The sequence below is a fragment of the Schistocerca piceifrons genome, chromosome 3 (genome assembly GCF_021461385.2).
Source record: "Schistocerca piceifrons isolate TAMUIC-IGC-003096 chromosome 3, iqSchPice1.1, whole genome shotgun sequence".
Taxonomy (NCBI): Eukaryota; Metazoa; Arthropoda; class Insecta; order Orthoptera; family Acrididae; genus Schistocerca; species Schistocerca piceifrons.
Window position 1 is genome coordinate 673520291 of NC_060140.1, and position 17911 is coordinate 673538201.

Consider the following 17911-nt stretch of genomic DNA (forward strand, 5'->3'; position numbering starts at 1 on the left):
TAAAAAGCTGAAGTTATGCTATGTCATTCCCATTGGCAGTCCATTTACCGTTAAACCCCTTTAATCTAATTTATCCGCCTCCTTACTTTACAACCAGGTTTACATTATTTTTAACATTACCCAGGTTTCCTCAGCTTAAAAAGTGGATATTCTGAGTGGAAACTATATTGGTTTCTTCTGAGTGTGTCAGTCTCATTTTCTCCATGCAGTTAGTAATTTAACTTCCATACACCATGTTGAACTTACGATTTTGGTTAGTGTTGTATCTAAAAATTCATATTTTGGTCTCCCTTGCTTTTCCACCATTTTCCTGTTGTTGCTCCCGTCTCTTCTTCTCTCTGAACATTTGTCTGAAACGAAAACTCCTCTAGTAGCGTAAACTCATAAGTTCTAAAATTTATACCTTGGCGTCTGTTGGGTCTGAAATGAATCTCTTTCTCTAAATCTCCCTAACAATTCTCCTCTAAGTTGTGTCCTCTGACGCCTATAAATTCTTACAGCACCTCGCATCCTCCTTTGCGTTGAGTGCGTAAGATAAACCCAGTATAAAGACATGATCTATCGATTCTTGCGATCAGAAACAACAAAAATACATATATAAATAACGGACGTGCCCTCTAAGGTTGACCATCTAAATATCTACCCTCATCTCCTGACTAATGAAAGAATTTCCCACGTTACCATCATGAACCAAATGCAGTGTACCTGCTTACAGTTACCCACATGTATTTATATTCTCATGGCATCGTCATATTTCTTACGTCGCTTTATATGTGTAATTCTTTTGAAGTACACAAAGACAAGAATTTCAAGATGAATTTTATATTAAGTTATTAAATTTAACATCATATTTAAAAATACGGTGGTTGGAACTTAAATAGTGGCAACTGTTTATTCACAGCCGATACAAAATAGTTGCATGTTTGCACCTGTTATTGTCCTTCGAAGTAGTCACCAACGTTGTGTAGAACCCGTTGCCAGCGATGTGGAAGGCATAGAATACCGTTAGCAGAGCGTGTTCTGTTGATCGTGCAAATGGAGTGGTCTAAAGTTATGTTGATTCTCGTGTACGACTGTGATGGTATTATCCTAACGCATTACGTTCCTCCACGCCAGACCGTCAAAGCACAGTATTACTGTTCGTTTTTGGAGCATTACCTGCGACCAGCTTTGCGAAAGAACTGGTGACACTTTCTGCGCAACCCACCCATCCTTTTGCACGACAATGTGTGGGCGCATACAGTGCAAGCTGTGGCTGCTCTGTTGTGTCGTTGGAACTGGGAAGTATTGTACCATCCACCACACTCCCCAGACTTAAGTCCTTATGACTTTGATTTGATTCCGAAGATTCGTGGCATTCGCTTCAGAACTGTTCTACAGGCAGTAGACCGCTCCATCAGCACCATCAACAGAATAGGCTCTGCTAACGGTATACTACGCCTTCCACATCGCTGGCAACGGGTTCTACACAACGCTGGTGACTACTTTGAAGGGTAGTAACAGGTGCAAGCATGTAACTCTTTTGTATCGGTTGTGAATAAATATTTGCCACTATTTAAGCTCCAACCCTCGTATTTAGAATATCCACTTCATAAATTAAGAGACTATACATTTTTACAGAAAAACCGGTATGAAATATTTCTGAAACTAACCACAGTATTCCCATAGGTGACTTACAAGGTATCTACCTAATGATTTTCCTGTTTTAAGATGTACTAACTCCATGGAATTTTATGGATAATCCTAATAATTTCCACAGGCCCATTATACGCTGCAAAGAATTTGTAGCACTGCTATTTAAGTTTGGATGAAAGACGATGAGTTTTCAGCAACACCTTCTGCCCAACTGCTAATTTGCGTTTTGTTGTTTTTTTATCAGCTCTGGTTTTTCTTGTTCTTGCTGCGGCTTGTATATCCTATAAAGCCCAATTTACGATATTTCTAAGTTGTTTTCTTGGTACAGGAGGAAACTTTATAGCTTTCCTGATCTTCGAAGGAGGTGGTTTGTTCGTTCTTCTTGCTCCTCCTCCGTCGATTCCCAATCAGTGTCGTCCCAGCTAGCTACTTGCGGTTGACTGTGTGATATTTCGTGCTATGACTGTGTTCCTCTTCTCTCTTCTGCCCATTGTATGTCATTCTACTAATATGTTTCGTGATTGGGCAGTCACCCTAACAGTCCACGTCTCCGTCTCCTAGTCAGTTCTTAGACTTCCCTGGATTAGGACCTCGAATTTCTATCTCATCCTGGTGTTCGCCAGAGTCGTTTGCCCTTGTAATCCTAAGTTGGCGTCTGTCGAACTGCTTGGTTCTGCAAAATTCTGGTTCCGCTGCAAATCCCTCTGATCTACTACTGTTTCAGTCATTTGACGAATTCTGGTTTCTTCTGTTAAATCCTACTTGAAAAGATACTTGATTGTTGTTGCCCATATTACGATGTGATTGGTAATTTCCATTTGAATTGAAAGATTGACTCATATTGTTATTCCCATTGCCATTTACATTCCCATTATTAAATCCATTCCCGTTCCTCGGCCTATTATTCCCATTATTGTCGAGCACGTTTCTCTGTTTTCGTGCGTCGTCTTCATGAAAATAGATTCCAATTCATGAAATACTCCTTTAAAAGTTTGTATATTAATACCGCCCCCGCCTACTAATGATAATTGATATCGTAGTGGCAGTTTCGTAGTGAACATCCTAATTAATTCTCCATTAATGAATGTTCTTGGGTGCAGACTATTCCCATTTTCTTTGTAATGTTGAAATTTGCTTACTGTTAATGTTGCTGGGTGTTGAATCTTTGCAGTGGCGTACAATTGCCTGTTTCAGACTGTGAAGTAGCTCTTGGTATATTTTGCTTTTCCTGTAAAGTTTGCTGTACCGGCGGCAAATACTGTGTCGTAGCATAACTCGTACCGACTTGTATCGTGGGCAGTGGTGTAATAAATGGCATCTTCTGAGCATCCTCCGCGTGTATAAAATTCCGTGTTGGGCCCGTCGGTTTCCCGTATTCTTCCGGCGTCTCACAGTTGCTTTGTGGCGTGGGCGCACCTGGTACTAATGATATTTTGTTCTGCTGTCTTCGTACTCGAGTTCTTAACTCGTGCCTCTGTCTCTCTGTCTTCCCACTCGATTCCTTTATGGCCCCATTCATATCTATCTATTCCTGTATCCTGCCTCGGTCTCCTGACTCAAATGCTGTATAGTTTTACTCGAATTCTGTATCGCATGGGTAAATATTGGAACACTGTCGACATATCGTTCTTTCGTTTGCAGCTCTCGGAGACATTCTTTCCTCATGGTTACTATTGTTCTTACTTTATAAGTATATTACAGGATCATTGACACTCTTTCTGTCTTCCTGCACTGATATATGTGGATTGAATCTACTCACCTTCTGTAATAGTTCTTCCATCTGCGCATCGTCAGCTTCTGATTCTATGTCGCTGGAATTTTCTACCTGTTTGTGATTACCGCTGTTACTTTGTGTATCTATAAGATTTTCAAGTCTTTCACTCCGCATTGGGTGTGGTGAAATCACAACATCTTCGCCTACCTACCATTCTGTCCTGCTGTATGTCACGTGAGTCACTACTTTCAAAGTGTTGCGTCTCATTTTTGTCACGATCGAGATTTTCTACTACCTGATTTGCCTCCATTCTGTTGATTTCTGTCATTTCTGTCCTAGATTGTAACCTCTGTTGCTGTCTAGGCTACCTTGTCTGAGATCTAGTCAACATTCGACCATAAGATTTGATGCGTTTCCAGAAAAGCATGAATGTCCTATCTGATTCTCTTGGTCCAATTTCCCAATATATTCAACCCCTTGCAACGCCATATCCATCAACACGTATGGTGGAGCAAAATCCAACGAAACAACGCCGTTATAGATCGTGGAGCGATTGCCAGCTGTACTAGAATCACTACTGCTCAACTGCACAGAACTGTTCAGTATCGTGAAATTGTCTTAATTCATTTACATTAATTCAGATCATTAAATGCAGTCTGCTAGTGTACTTTAAATTATACTTCTCCTGATACATACGAGCTCGAAGTATGAATTTTGTATTCAATCAAATTTGGTGCTTTCTTAACAATTGCTTTGTTAACTAATACAATAATTAACCATTCTGGAAGTGTCCCCATTATCTAAAAACGCCACTGGTTTGTAATAAGTGAATGCTATGGTTGCATTCTGTGCACGATTCCACTTGGCACGCATAATGCAGTTGGAACCTGACCTGTAAGGAAGCGTGCTATTACTCACGAAGGATTTGGACTTCAGAAGAATAGCTGCCATTAATGTTCCTGAAATATTCCGGTGAGGTAGAAAGAGAACCTCCATCTTAGAATAGACAAGAACCATTCCCTGTAATTGTATTTATTGGAATAACTTTTACAAATGTTGGGCCATTGCAATGCACAAGAGCAATCTCAGGTATCGCCTGGTCATCCTGGTATCAAATTTCTCAAATAACATAAATTATAAAAGGTCAGTAATATCACAAATTTCATGATAGTTAATTAGTTTAACTGAGAGAAAGACTCTGTGGTGGAAGGGTATTCTAATGTCAAACTGAACAATGCTACTGGCTCTAACAAATTTTATTCTTTCCCCACAAATGTTAATCAAATGTGGCCATCGAGTGCACGAAGGAAATCGTTAATTTCGGGAAATACTAAAAGGAGGTCCGGTCTTCCTCAGTCGTATCACTGGAGTAAAAACTGGCTTGTGACAGACATTTACATTTAATGGCGGACTGCGTTCTTTACCTTGTGTTTCATAGCATCGTGAGCTTGGCTGCTGCCGTGTGTCGTCGACTCTGTAAATCTATCAAAATCCTATACTGAGCCTGGCTAGTTCTCTATCAGCAGACTTGCCCTACGTTTTCGTGAAACGAAACAAGTTAACTACACGCTAGTCTGCTTTTAACGGCTAAACACACCCGCAAGGCTGGCGTACCTCATGTTCTTCTGCCCTCGCTGTTCTCCCAAGAGCTTAAATACATTCACTTTCTTCGTTCTCTGCTCAGGAGATTTACGAAAAGAATGCAGCCAGCTCTTGACTGAATTCTGGAGCCAGGTGAACGAAGTGTTCGCATCACTTTATCCCCTTTCCCTGTCACGTCAGAGAGAGATGCTCTCCGACCACACTCTACGATGTCTTAAGGGAAAGTGCCTGTTGCGCTGGGCAGCTGCGCGTCTCCTCATCCTAGGTTCCCTTCCTCTACAGTGGGATTGCGCACTGAATGGAAGAGCCAATGTGAGTCGCCCTTTCATTTCTAGTAGCCATGGCTGCCCAATCAGCAAATGGATTAATAAGTACAGTGTCTTAAAATGGGCTGGCTTTCAAGTGGACAGTCAGGTCTGTTGCCTCCTTTATTAACACTTCATCATTCACAAGAGTGGTAAGTTACGTCCTCACGCGCTGCTCAAGTTATATAGTGTTCTTCTCCCAGTTCTCTGCTGTGTCCCATCACCTGTGCTTGGACTTGACTAGGCTGCGGCTCTGTAGGCCATTGTGTCACGGCGTGACTAACTTAAACTCGCTGCCCCTCCAGTGATGCTTACACCCTATTTCTTCCTATTTAAACATGCAAATTTACGTAAGGGAGTTATCCTCATAACTCTCGATACTCCATGTATTAAATCTCAAACAAGTGAATTATACATACAGAAACCCGTCCCATGTTGCAAAACCAGTGTCTTGCAACACTATACACGACACGTGAAACTGAGGCACCAGTCATATAAGGTGTCCAAAATCTCGACAGTTTACATTACTAGCAAATGCAATCATCAAAACCTACCAGGTACTTCCTATTTACCTAGAATTGTGAAATTTGCCAAGAAGTACTGTTTCACACTACTAACAAAGGAAAAAATCGACAATTGTGAATTTGTAATTGTATCACACGAAAAAAGAATTTTTGTCATTTGTTACCGATCTACCTGTCCATCAGTCTATTCAGATCCCTGTTTCTCATGAACGGTTGGAAGTATCAAGTTAAAATTTATATCAAATGCTAAGGACTATAGTATTTTCATGGAGTAAAACTGCTAAGCTTGTAAGTCAATGCAGTCAAAAGATAAGGATATTTACATAATTTTTTTAAATCTCGCAAAATCATTCAATAAAACTTGTACAGTGCTTTCCCTTGACATAGAAACATGAAATCTAGCACCGAGCGAGGTGGTGCAGTGGTTATCATACTGGACTAGCATTCGGGAGGACGACGGTTCAAAACTGCGTCCGGCCATTCCGATTTAGGTTTTTCCGTGATTTCCCTAAATCGCTTCAGGCAAATGCCGGGATGTTTCCTTTGAAGGGCACGGCTGACCTCTTTCCCCATCCTTCCCGACCGATGACGTCGCTGTTTGGTCCCTTCCTCCGAATCAACCATCACCATGAAATTCAGCAAGAAGAAAGGTTTCACTGTACAAGTAAAGCATTTGTCAATTGTTATCCCACTTCGAAGCTTAAATTAAAACATTCTCGAAAGTCTTGAATTCGCGGCGATCGATATCTCGCCAGTATCTGAGTCGGTAACAGACAAAAATCAGTGAAATCTCGATTCCTGGAATGGAAAAACTGTCTATAAACATAATTAAGTCTGTACGGAGACCTCACTGCGCAAGTCCTACTCGCACAGGCCAATTTTTTAAACTCTGAGGTTACGTGTGTGCGGCCCTTGGCGACGGCTTTTTAGTTGAGTAGCCTGTGTGGGGCTAATTTTAGCGACCAGTGTGCCCTGCAGGCACGTGAGACGGCCGGAATTTTTCGCATTTACGGTGTGCGAAGTTGGCCGCACTGCGTCGCGGGATTGGACTTGCGGCAGGGCGTGCGATTTATAGGGTAGTCGCACTCGCAGCCACTTTCCTTACTCTGAGTACCTGTTGCTCCTTTTCTGGCCCACAGGCGAACGGCCAGCAGGCGCAATAAACTCTCAATGTCAGCCACTACTCAGGCAAGTGGAAAATTCTCGGCGGGAAGTGAAAAACGTTAGTTGTTCAGTACTCTTATTCTTTTCCTCCATGTGGTGCAATATACTTTCTAGAAATTCTCTCTTCACGAAAATATTTTCCTCTTCTTTAGTACCTGCAGCTATACCAGTGAAGCAGTGTTCCCAATAGATCAGTGCAGTTCTGGTTCAGTACGGGAATTTAAACTGAATAAGTTTCCGCTTTAGATTAGTGAATTATATTAATCCGTGCAAGGAAATTTCTCATAAATGGAAAAGAATGTGATAGATAAAATTCTCGCAATTAAATATAAGGAACACTGAAATTCCGGGTATGCACTCATCAGCCAGAACATTATAACCGCCTATTTAATAGCCGGTATGTCCACCTCTGGCACGGATGACAGCAGCAACATGTCGTGGCACGGAAGCAATGAGGCCTTGCTAGGTTGCTGGAGGGAATTGCCACCACATATGCCCACACAAACCACCTAATTCCCGTATATTCAGGCAAGGGGGGCGATGACCTCTGACGCCACGTTAAGTCACATTCCAGATGTGTTCGACTAGGTTCAGATCTGACGAGCTGGGGAATCAGGACATCGATTGTAATTTTCCACTGTGTTCCTCAAACCACACCATCATACTCCTGGTCTTGTGATATGGCGCGTTATCTTGTTCAAAAGTGCCAAATGGTTCAAATGGCTCTGAGCACTATGGGACTCAACGTCTGAGGTCATCAGTCCCCTAGAACGTAGAACTGCTTAAACCTAACTAACCTAAGAACATCATACACATCCATGCCCGAGGCAGGATTCGAACCTGCGACCGTAGCGGTCTCGCGGCTCCGGACTTAGCGCCTAGAACCGCACGGCCACTCCGGCCGGCTCAAAAGTGCCACTGCCGTCGGGAAATATGATCGTCATGAAGGGGTCTGCAACCAGTGTTTATTATCCCTGGCCGTCGTAGTATCTTGCACGAGCTCCACTGGACCCATGGCTGCCCTTGTGAATATTCCCCAGAGCGGAATGGAGTCGCCACCAGCTTGTTTCCGTCAGGCAGAACAGGTGTCAAGGCGCTGTTCCCCCGGAAGAGGCCAGATTCGCACCTTCCATCGTCATGATGGAGAAGGCACTGGAATGTATGCGACCACGCAATGCATTGACAATGCGCCAAAGCACAGTGCCGACAGTCACGTACCCATTACAGTCGCAGTTGCCGAAGGCGTGCTGGTAACATTGGCACATGGATAGATCGCCGGCTGCGGAGGCCAATTATTAGAGTGTTCGGAGCACTTTGTGTTCAGACATCCTTGTACTCTACCGAACATTAATGTTGTTAGTACCACCACTCTTTCCCACCTGTCCTGATTTACCAGCCTGCGTAGCCTACGACGTCTGACATCTGTAATGAGGGGTGGCCGCTCAATCCCATGACGCCTGGACGCGGTTTTACTTTGATTTAGCCATATGTTGAAGACACCACAGTACTCCTCGAACATCTGACAAATCGTGCAGTTTCCGAAATGCTCGTGCCGAGCCTCCGAGCTATCACAATTTGCCTTCAGTCACACTCAGATAGAACGTGCCACTTCCCCATTCTACACAAGGACAGCATGCTCACTAAACTACATGTTCCATGTGTGTGTGTGTGTGACTAGCAGTCACTCCTCGCCAGTTGTCGCTGCTATCGCCTGGACGGATTCATATGGACAGTAGGTCGGTGGTCATAATGTTCGGGCTGATGAAAGTATTCATAATTTTCTTCTTCTTTTGCTTCTTCTACTTTTTCTTCCCTCGATTTAGCTAAGTGAATATGCCAAAATTTCCTTCGCCTTTTCATGTTTCTCTTGATGTCAGGATGATACCTGCTCCCAGGCTTGCGTAAAAAACCACCTCATCAAATTACAACATCTGTACCTACCTAGTTCATTAGTTACATTCCACATAATGTTGCAGTGGAGATCCAATTTCCGAGAGCGCATATAAATTTTTAGTATTATTACCTGACGCAGACGGCAAAGAACTCGCTCCTGCTCACACCGTGTGTCACGATCAGTATCTGGAGCACGCAAAGAGAGCAATGTTGCTGAAGGCGGGGTGCTGCTCATAACACCTTGCCACATTGAGCAGAGACCTTAAGAAGGAGGGCAAACTGCACACCATGATAGCACCAAATACGTCATTCTGCGAGTCTGCACGATGGAGCTCAGCCACCCCATGGCCTCGTAACACTGATGGAAAGTGTGAAGGCAAGAGGAACTGACAGTACCTGAGGCACAACGGTTGGGACAAATCTACTGATACCTCTGAATAATGACGATACGTGACCACGTCAGCGGCCGTGATGACATTATGTCCATCTTAAATACCCCCATTTTAGGTTCAGAGTCTGGTGATCCTGTCTGCATCTCTTACTTCAACAGAATGACAGTCTCGCTAGTTGCAGGATAAATTGCTTGGTGAATCGTGATGTGGTGCCTGCTGTCTGAGTGGAGACATCACCTCGGAGACTGCAGCCAACTGGCTGTAGTGGGATTTCTCAGCTTCAAGCTGCCATCTCTGTGACTGAGAGGTTTGGACGAGTCTGAGTCTTCCCATGGTGAATGGCTGTACCAAGTGGCTGCAATCTGCCGCTTTCAACATGTTGTCCAAGGCATCTGAATTCCATCTCCCTGTCTGTAAATGGTACCGCCTCCTTGGCTGTTTGCTGTATTGCTGATTTGGGTCCTGGTATACCCCCTTCAGGACATTTGCCATCTGTGATAGGCTCTCGACACGGCCTAAGCACACGTCTGTCATGAAGAGTGATGTGGATGGCTGCACGAGTTTCTAGAGTGCCACCGTATGCTAGCGCCTGCAGTCTCCTCAACCGGCTACCTGCACGACATTGCTGTTGGGTCCTGATCTTCACTACACCAGAGTGCTGAGTCCACATTCCTTGTCGCACTCCAGTGTGCAATTCAGCTGGCCATCAGCCGTGCCGGAGCAGACAATCCTTACTGTAAAATCACGAGTAATATACATGTTTCCATACAGTGCTGTTTATTAGACGCCTTCGGGTGTACGGTAGCTGCTCACACCAGCTCCTGAGATTGTCCTTTTGCATGTGTAGCACCACCACTTCAGCTGCTCAATGTCCAATGATCACTAAAAGTCCGGACCCAAGGGTGACCAATACAATATTTCATTCTCTCTGTATGTTGCGGGTGTACCTCGTAGCTATAAGAAGCAAAAACAAGTGGCGAAGAGTTAAGAAATAGTTCTTCCATGCAGCCCATGAGAACCTTGGTATATGACAGGGCCATGTCATAATTTTCAAAGATTAAGTAGTTGTTATGTATAAGCGTCACACGATAAAAAATGTTACAATACGTAGTCATATCTGACAAAAATTATCACTCTTGTGTAATGATTGATTATTTGGTTTACATGTACAGAAATAAAAAAAAATACGCAGTTCACGAAGTAGTAGCCTTTAATAACATGATTAATTAGTTGCAATTTAAATCAGTTACACAATATAATTAGTGGTGAATAATAGTACATGATGTTTAGACTGAAAATATCATATAGGCTGAGCTGTAAGTAAAACATTTAGCAGGTTATGATTCATTAGTGCTATATTGGGAAACTAGTTTCTCTACGAAAGAGTGAACTATTCAGGTGTTCAGGAGCCATTGGATTCTACTGACGGAGGTCACTGCATACAAAGGAGGCCAATGGTTATGATCACAGACTTAGCTGACTCGCAGGGGTGTGTGTCAAAAATACTGCAAATTAGAACGTGCAGACGCTTTGTAGAGCATGTGTTTTTGGAAGTCTGTCCTTTAAAAACACAAATTCCTTCTTTGGTTTACATTATAAACATACCTGACCGAATCTGGGTCATATACAGTACATGTTCGAACATGTTTTGTACGAGAAAAAAATTTATGTATATTTATACTGCGAAAAGATTCAACATTAAAACAGAGTGCACTTCTTTCCTTCTGATGGAGTACGATTTTAGACTTCTTCCTAAGTTCACAAACGTAAATTTGTCTACGATATTGTCTATGGGTTATCTCCCTCTTCAGTAGGTTTCTAAATACGATCTCTTATTTGTAAAGGTAGAACTACAGCAATTCTCTTTTGAGTCCTGGCTTTTCTAGGGTAGTAATTGGGACATCTCCCCATGAGGCACGTACCTTGCCGAAGTGGGCTGGCTTGATTGCCTCAAAGATACAGATAACAGCATTTTAGTTATAACCAGGCCAGACTAACCTGTTGTTCCTGAAAAAGGGCTGAACCCTTTTTAATAGTTATAGGGGTATCAGTCTAGGTGATTGACTCTCTAGACATGTAACAATCCAATATGACCATGCATTTATGGTACTGCGAACGGATGAAAGTAAAACGAAACTGCAGCTGGTATTTTTCCCGAGGGCATGTATCTCTGTTGATTGCTTAAACGATGATGGCTTTCTCTTGGGTAAAATAACTACTGGGTAAAATATTATCCCTTTGGAGCTCTGGGCGAGGATTACTCAGGAGGGTATCGTCAGATGGGAAAACAAAACTGGATTTATAGGGGTCGAAGTGTGGAACGTTAGCTCCATTAATGATGTGGGAAGGTTAGAGAATTTCGTAAGGGAAATGAATAGACTGAAGCTATATGTAGTGAAAATTAGGAAAGTATTGTTGCAAGAAGAACAGGACTTCAGATCAGATGGGTGCAGGGTTATAAATATGTAATCATACAGGGGTAATGAAAGAAAAGTTATAATTATGAATGAAAAATAGGATTGCGCATAAGCTTTTGTGAACAGCGTAGTGAACGTATTATCGTAGGGAAGATGAGCACGAAGCCAACACACACCATATACCATGAGAGAATGAATGAATGTATTATGAGATAATAAATTGTTCAGGTAGAGGAAAATTTAATTGTTATGGGTACTGGAGATAAACAGTATGAAAAGCAAGAGAAGGAAAAATAGTAGGGTGATGTGGACAGCTGGAGAGGAATGTAAAATGAGCTCACCTGGTGGAATATTGCGCAGAGCGTAATTTAATCATCATTTACACCTGATTTAAGAATACTGAAAAAAAGCTGCACACGTGGAACAGACCTGCAGACATCGGACGGTTTCAGATTGATTATATAATGGTAAGACACAGATTTCAGAACCTGATTTTAAATTACAAGACTTTTCAGGGGTAGATGTGGACGCCGACCATAATTTATTGTTCATGAATTGTAAGTTAAAACTTAAGAAATTGCAAAAAGTTAGGGAATTAAGGAGATGGGACCTGCGTAAGTTGAAAGAACTAGAGATTATTGAGAGTTTCAAAGTCACCAACAGGCAATGTTTGACTGAAACAGGGTAAGAAAATACGGTAGTTTTGAGAGACGAAATAGTGAAGGCAGTGCAAGACGAAAAAGGTAAAAAGGCCAAGCCTAATAGAAACCCTGTATTAACACAGGAGATAGTGATTTAACATCTACATCTATAACAGCTATAATGTGTCCCATACATAAAAAAGGAGATAAATTAAACTGCCAGAACTATCGAGGAATCTCCCTACTAAATGCTACATGTAAAGTTTTCTCCAAGATTCTAACCAACAGGTTTACTCCATATGTGGAAGAGAGTTGGAGACTATCAGAGTGGCTTTAGAAGAAATAGGTCAACAACTGACCAGATATTCACATTGCGCATACTACTTGAAAAATGTTACGAACATCAAATTAACATACACCAGCTTTATATCGACTTTAAACAGGCCTATGATAGCATCTTAAGAGTGGCATTGCGGAAAGCAATGGAAGAGGCTGGAATACCAAAGAAGCTCATTAAACTTTCTATGATGACCCTCAGCGAAACCAACTGTAAAGTAAAAGTACAGGGCGAAATCTCCAGAGAAGTGGAAGTGAAGAAGGGACTTAGACAGGGTGACAGTATCTTCTCACTGCTATTCAACCTCTGCCTAGAAAAAGTCATAAGTCAGACAGAGTTAAATAAAGGAGGAACCTTCTTAACTCGTTCACTACAGTACCTAGTCTACGCTGACGATGTGGCATTACACGCACGAAACACTGCTGTGCTAATGCGAAGCCTATCAACAACTGGAAGAAGGTACAAGGAAACTTGGCCTGACAGTCAATGTCGAAAAGACCAAGTACATGGCAATGACCAACCAACAAATCCTACCAAATATCAGGATAGCCGACTGGGAGTTTGAAAGGGTGAGGGACTTCAAGTACCTTGGGTCGACTATCACTGAGACAAATGACATTGGCAGTGAGGCGAAAGCTAGAATAACAGCTGTTAACAGATGCTACTTTGCCGCATTACCATGCTTAGGAGTTCGTTTCTATCACGAAAATCCAAATTACTCTTTTACAAAACAACTATAAGACCAGTTGTTAGCCAGCCGGAGTGGCCGTGTGGTTCTAGGCGCTACAGTGTGGAACCGAGCGACCAATACGATCGCAGGTTCGAATCCTACCTCGGGCATGGATGTGTGTAATGTCCTTAGGTTAGTTAGGTTTAATTAGTTCTAAATTCTAGGCGACTGATGACCTCAGAAGTTAAGTCGCATAGTGCTCAGAGCCATTTTGAACCAGTTGTTATGTATGGTGCCGAAACGTGGACCATGACTGTAAATGAGGAAAGGATCCTTAGCATATGGGAGAGAAAGGTGATACGTAAAATATATGGCTCAATATATGATCAGGAAAGTTGGCGCATTCGTACGAATGCAGAACTACAACACCTTTTTGGAGAACCTGACATTGTCACTACTATTAAAATAAGAAGACTGTGGTGGGCAGGGCACGTGGTCAGAATGGAAGAAGACAGAGCATGTAAGAGGATTAAGAGGATTTTTGATGGCAAGGCTGGAGGCAGACGGCGGAGGGGACGCTCCAGAAAGAGATGGGTAGATGGAGTTGAAGAAGACATGAAAAAGCTGGGTGTCAGAGGATGGAGACGGAAAGCCATGGATCGGATAGAATGGCAGGATATTGTGACGCAGTCCAAGGCCATTCAAGGGCTGTAGAGCCGAGGAGTAAGTAAGTAAGTATGTACATCTATAGTTTTGAAGCCATCTTGCGGTGTGTGGCGGAGGGTACTTTGTGAACCAGTGTCACTTCTCCCCTTGTCCTGTTCCAACTGCGTATGTTTCGCGGGAAGAACGATTGCTGGTAAGCTTTCGTGTGGGCTCTAATCTCTCCAATTTTATTTTCATGGTCTTTTCGCGAAATGTACGTAGGAGCGTAGGAGGAAGCAGTATACTGGTTGACCTTTCTAGGAGTGTACCCTCGCGTGACTTTAACAGTAGACCACAACGTGATGTAGAAAGACTCTCTTGCAACGTCTGCCACTGGAGCTGACTGAGTATCTCCGTGACGATTTCGCGCTTGCTGAATAAACCTGTCTTCATCTGCACCTACAGCATACTCCACAAGGCACCTAATGGTTTGTGGCGGAGGGTGCTCCGGCCTATCATGTTCCATTTGCGGATGGCGCTTGGGAAGACTGATTATCGGTAAACCTCTGTGTTGTCGCTAATTTCTTGAATTTTCTCGTCGTGCTCACTACGCGATATGTATGCGGGAGGAAGTAATATGTTGTCCAACTCATTTCGGAAAGTGATTTCTTGAAATTGTGGTAGTAAACCCGTCCGTGATGCACAACGCTGCTCCTGTAACGTCTAGCCGTAGAGGTTGTCGGGCATCCCGATAACACTCTCGCGCCGATTTAACAATCCCATAATGAAACCAGTCGCTCTCCATTGAGCCTTCTCTATGTCTTCCATTAATTCGAACTGGTATCGATCCCTTGGTATAGGGGTAGTGTCTTTGATTAGTAATCAAAACTTCCTCATTCCCAGGTTCGTAAACTGCAACTACTTATATCTTGATTAATAAGCAATGTTGGAGGCAGAAGACTTTCGACGTAAGAAGTCACCCTCATTCTGTCAAAGGCCTTATCAAAGAAGGCGGAGCAGCGGACAGAGGCTCAAGGCGCTTTCTTGTCCTTGGGGTGGGAAACTGCCCCATATGGTCGAAGAATCGCCAATGATCAGTGGCTTCAGGATGCAGAAGGCAAAGGATACCACTGCGTTAAAGACACATAACGTGTGTTCCCAGGACATGTAGCACATAATTAAAAAAGTATCATTATGTTCTCTCCATTGGCAAAAGATTACGGAACAAACCCTCATTCGGATCTCTGGGAGGGGACTGCCAAAGGGGAGGTGACCATGAGAAAAAGATTAAATAACCAGCAAAGGCTAACGTTCTACTAATTGACGTGTGGAATGTCAGAAGTTTGAACGTGGTAGGGGAGCTACAAAATATGAAAAGGGAAATGCAATCTCTCAATCTAGAACAGTAGGGGTCAGTGAAGTGAAATGGAAAGAAGACAAGGATTTCTGGTCAGATGAGTATGGGGTAATACCAACAGCAGTAGAAAAAGGCATGGCGGGGAGTAGGATTCGTTATGTGTAGGAAGGTATGGCAAAGAGTAAATTACTGTGAACAGTTCAGTGATAGGGTTGTTCTTATCAGAATCGACAGGAAACCAACACCGACAACGATAGTTCATGTTTACACGCCGAGGTTGTAAGCTAAAGATGAAGAATCAGAAAAAGTATATGAGGGTATTTAATGGGTAACACGGTAAGTAAAGGGAAATGAAAATTTAATAGTCATGGGGGACTGGAATGCAATTGTAGGGGAAGGACTAGAAAAAAAAGTAACACCAGAATGCGGGCCCGGGACAAGTAATGAGAGAGGAGAAAGACTGATTGAGTTTTGTAATAAATTTCAGCTGGTAATAGCTAATAACCTCTTCAAGAATGATAAGAGGAGGAGGTATACGTGGAAAAGGCCCAGTGATACGGGAAGACTTCAATTAGATTACATCATGGTCAGACAGAGATTCCGAAATCAGATACTGCATTGTAAAGGCCTACCCAGGAGCAGATATAGACTCAGATCACAATGTAGTAGCGTTGAAGAGCAGTTTGAAGTTTAAGAGATTAGTTAGAAAGAATCAGTACGCAAAGAAGTGGGATGCAGAGGTACTAATACGAAATACGTTTGAAGTTTTTAAAGCTATATATATTGTAATACGGAACAGCTCAGAAGGTAGTACAGTTGAAGAGGAATAGACATCTGTAAAAGGGGCAATCACAGAAATGTGAAAGAAAAACATAGGTACAAAGAAGATAACTGCAAAGAAACCACGGCTAACAGAAGAAATACTTCAGTTGCTCGATGAAAGAAGGAAGTACAAAAATGTTCAGCGAAATTCAGAAATACAGATATACAAGTCGCTGCGGAACGAAATAAATAGGAAGCGCAAGAAGCCAGACGAAATGGCTGAATTGAAAATGTGAAGAAATCAGAAAACAAATGATTGTCGGAAGGACTGAACTGGCATATAGGAAAGTCAAAATAACCTCCTGTGAAATTAAAAGCAAGAGTGTAAACATTAAGACTCCAACTGGAATATCACTGTTAAATGCAGATAGGTGGAAAGAGTACACTTTAGGACTCTGCATCTGATGTCCTCTATGCTTCGTCCGTCATTGGTTATTTCGCTGCAGCCGGCCAAAGTGGCCGTGCGGTTCTAGGCGCTGCAGTCTGGAACCGCGAGACCGCTACGGTCGCAGGTTCGAATCCTGCCTCGGGCATGGATGTGTGTGAAGTCCTTAGGTTAGTTAGGTTTAACTAGTTCTAAGTTCTAGGGGACTAATGACCTCAGAAGTTGAGTCCCATAGTGCTCAGAGCCATTTGAACCATTTTTATTTTGCTGCCTAGGTAGCTGAATTCCTTAACTTCATCTACTTCGTGACGATCAATCCTTTCGTCTTTCTTCGATTTACTCTCAATCCATATTCTGTAATCATTAGACAGTTCATTCCAGTCAGCAGATCGATCGTGTATTTCTTCTTTCCTTTCACTCAAGATAGCAAAGCCATCAGCGAATCATATCACTGATATCATTTCACCATGAAAGTTAATTCCACGTCTGAACCTTTCTTTTAGTTCCATAATTGTAATTCTGTCAGAGACTGCAAAGGACTTGGAAGAGCAGTTGAACGGAATGGACAGTGTCTTGAAAGGAGGATATAAGATGAACATCTACAAAAGGAAAACGAGGATAATGGAATGTAGTCGAATTAAGTCGGGTGATGCTGAGGGAATTGGATTAGGAAATGAGACACTTAGAGTAGTAAAGGAGTAAAGGAGTTTTGCTATTTGGGGAGCAAAATAACTGATGATTGTCGAAGTAGAGAGGATATAAAATGTAGACTGGCAATGGCAAGGAAAGCGTTTCTGAAGAAGAGAAATTTGTTAACATCGAATACAGATTTAAGTGTCAGGAAGTCTTTTCTGAAAGTATTTGTATGGAGTGTAGCCATGTATGGAAGTGAAACATGGATGAAAAATACTTTGGACAAGAAGAGAATAGAAGCTTTCGAAATGTGGTGCTACAGAAGAATGCTGAAGATTAGATGGGTAGATCACATAGCTAATGAGGAGGTATTGAATAGAATTGGGGAGAAGAGGAGTTTGTGGCACAACTTGACAAGAAGAAGGGACCGGTTGGTAGGACATGTTCTGAGGCATCAAGGGATCACAAATTTAGCATTGGAGGGCAGCGTGGAGGGTAAAAATCGTAGAGGGAGACCAAGAGATGAATACAGTAAGCAGATTCAGAAGGATGTAGGTTGCAGTAAGTACTGGGAGATGAAGAAGCTTACACAGGATAGAGTAGCATGGAGAGCTGCATCAAACCAGTCTCAGGACTGAAGACAACAACAACAACAATTGCTTCTTCGATGTACAGATTGAACGGTAGGGGCGAAAGAGTACATCCCTGTCTTACACCCATTTTAATCCGACCATTTCGTTCTTGGTCGTCCACTCTTATTATTTCCTTTTGGCTT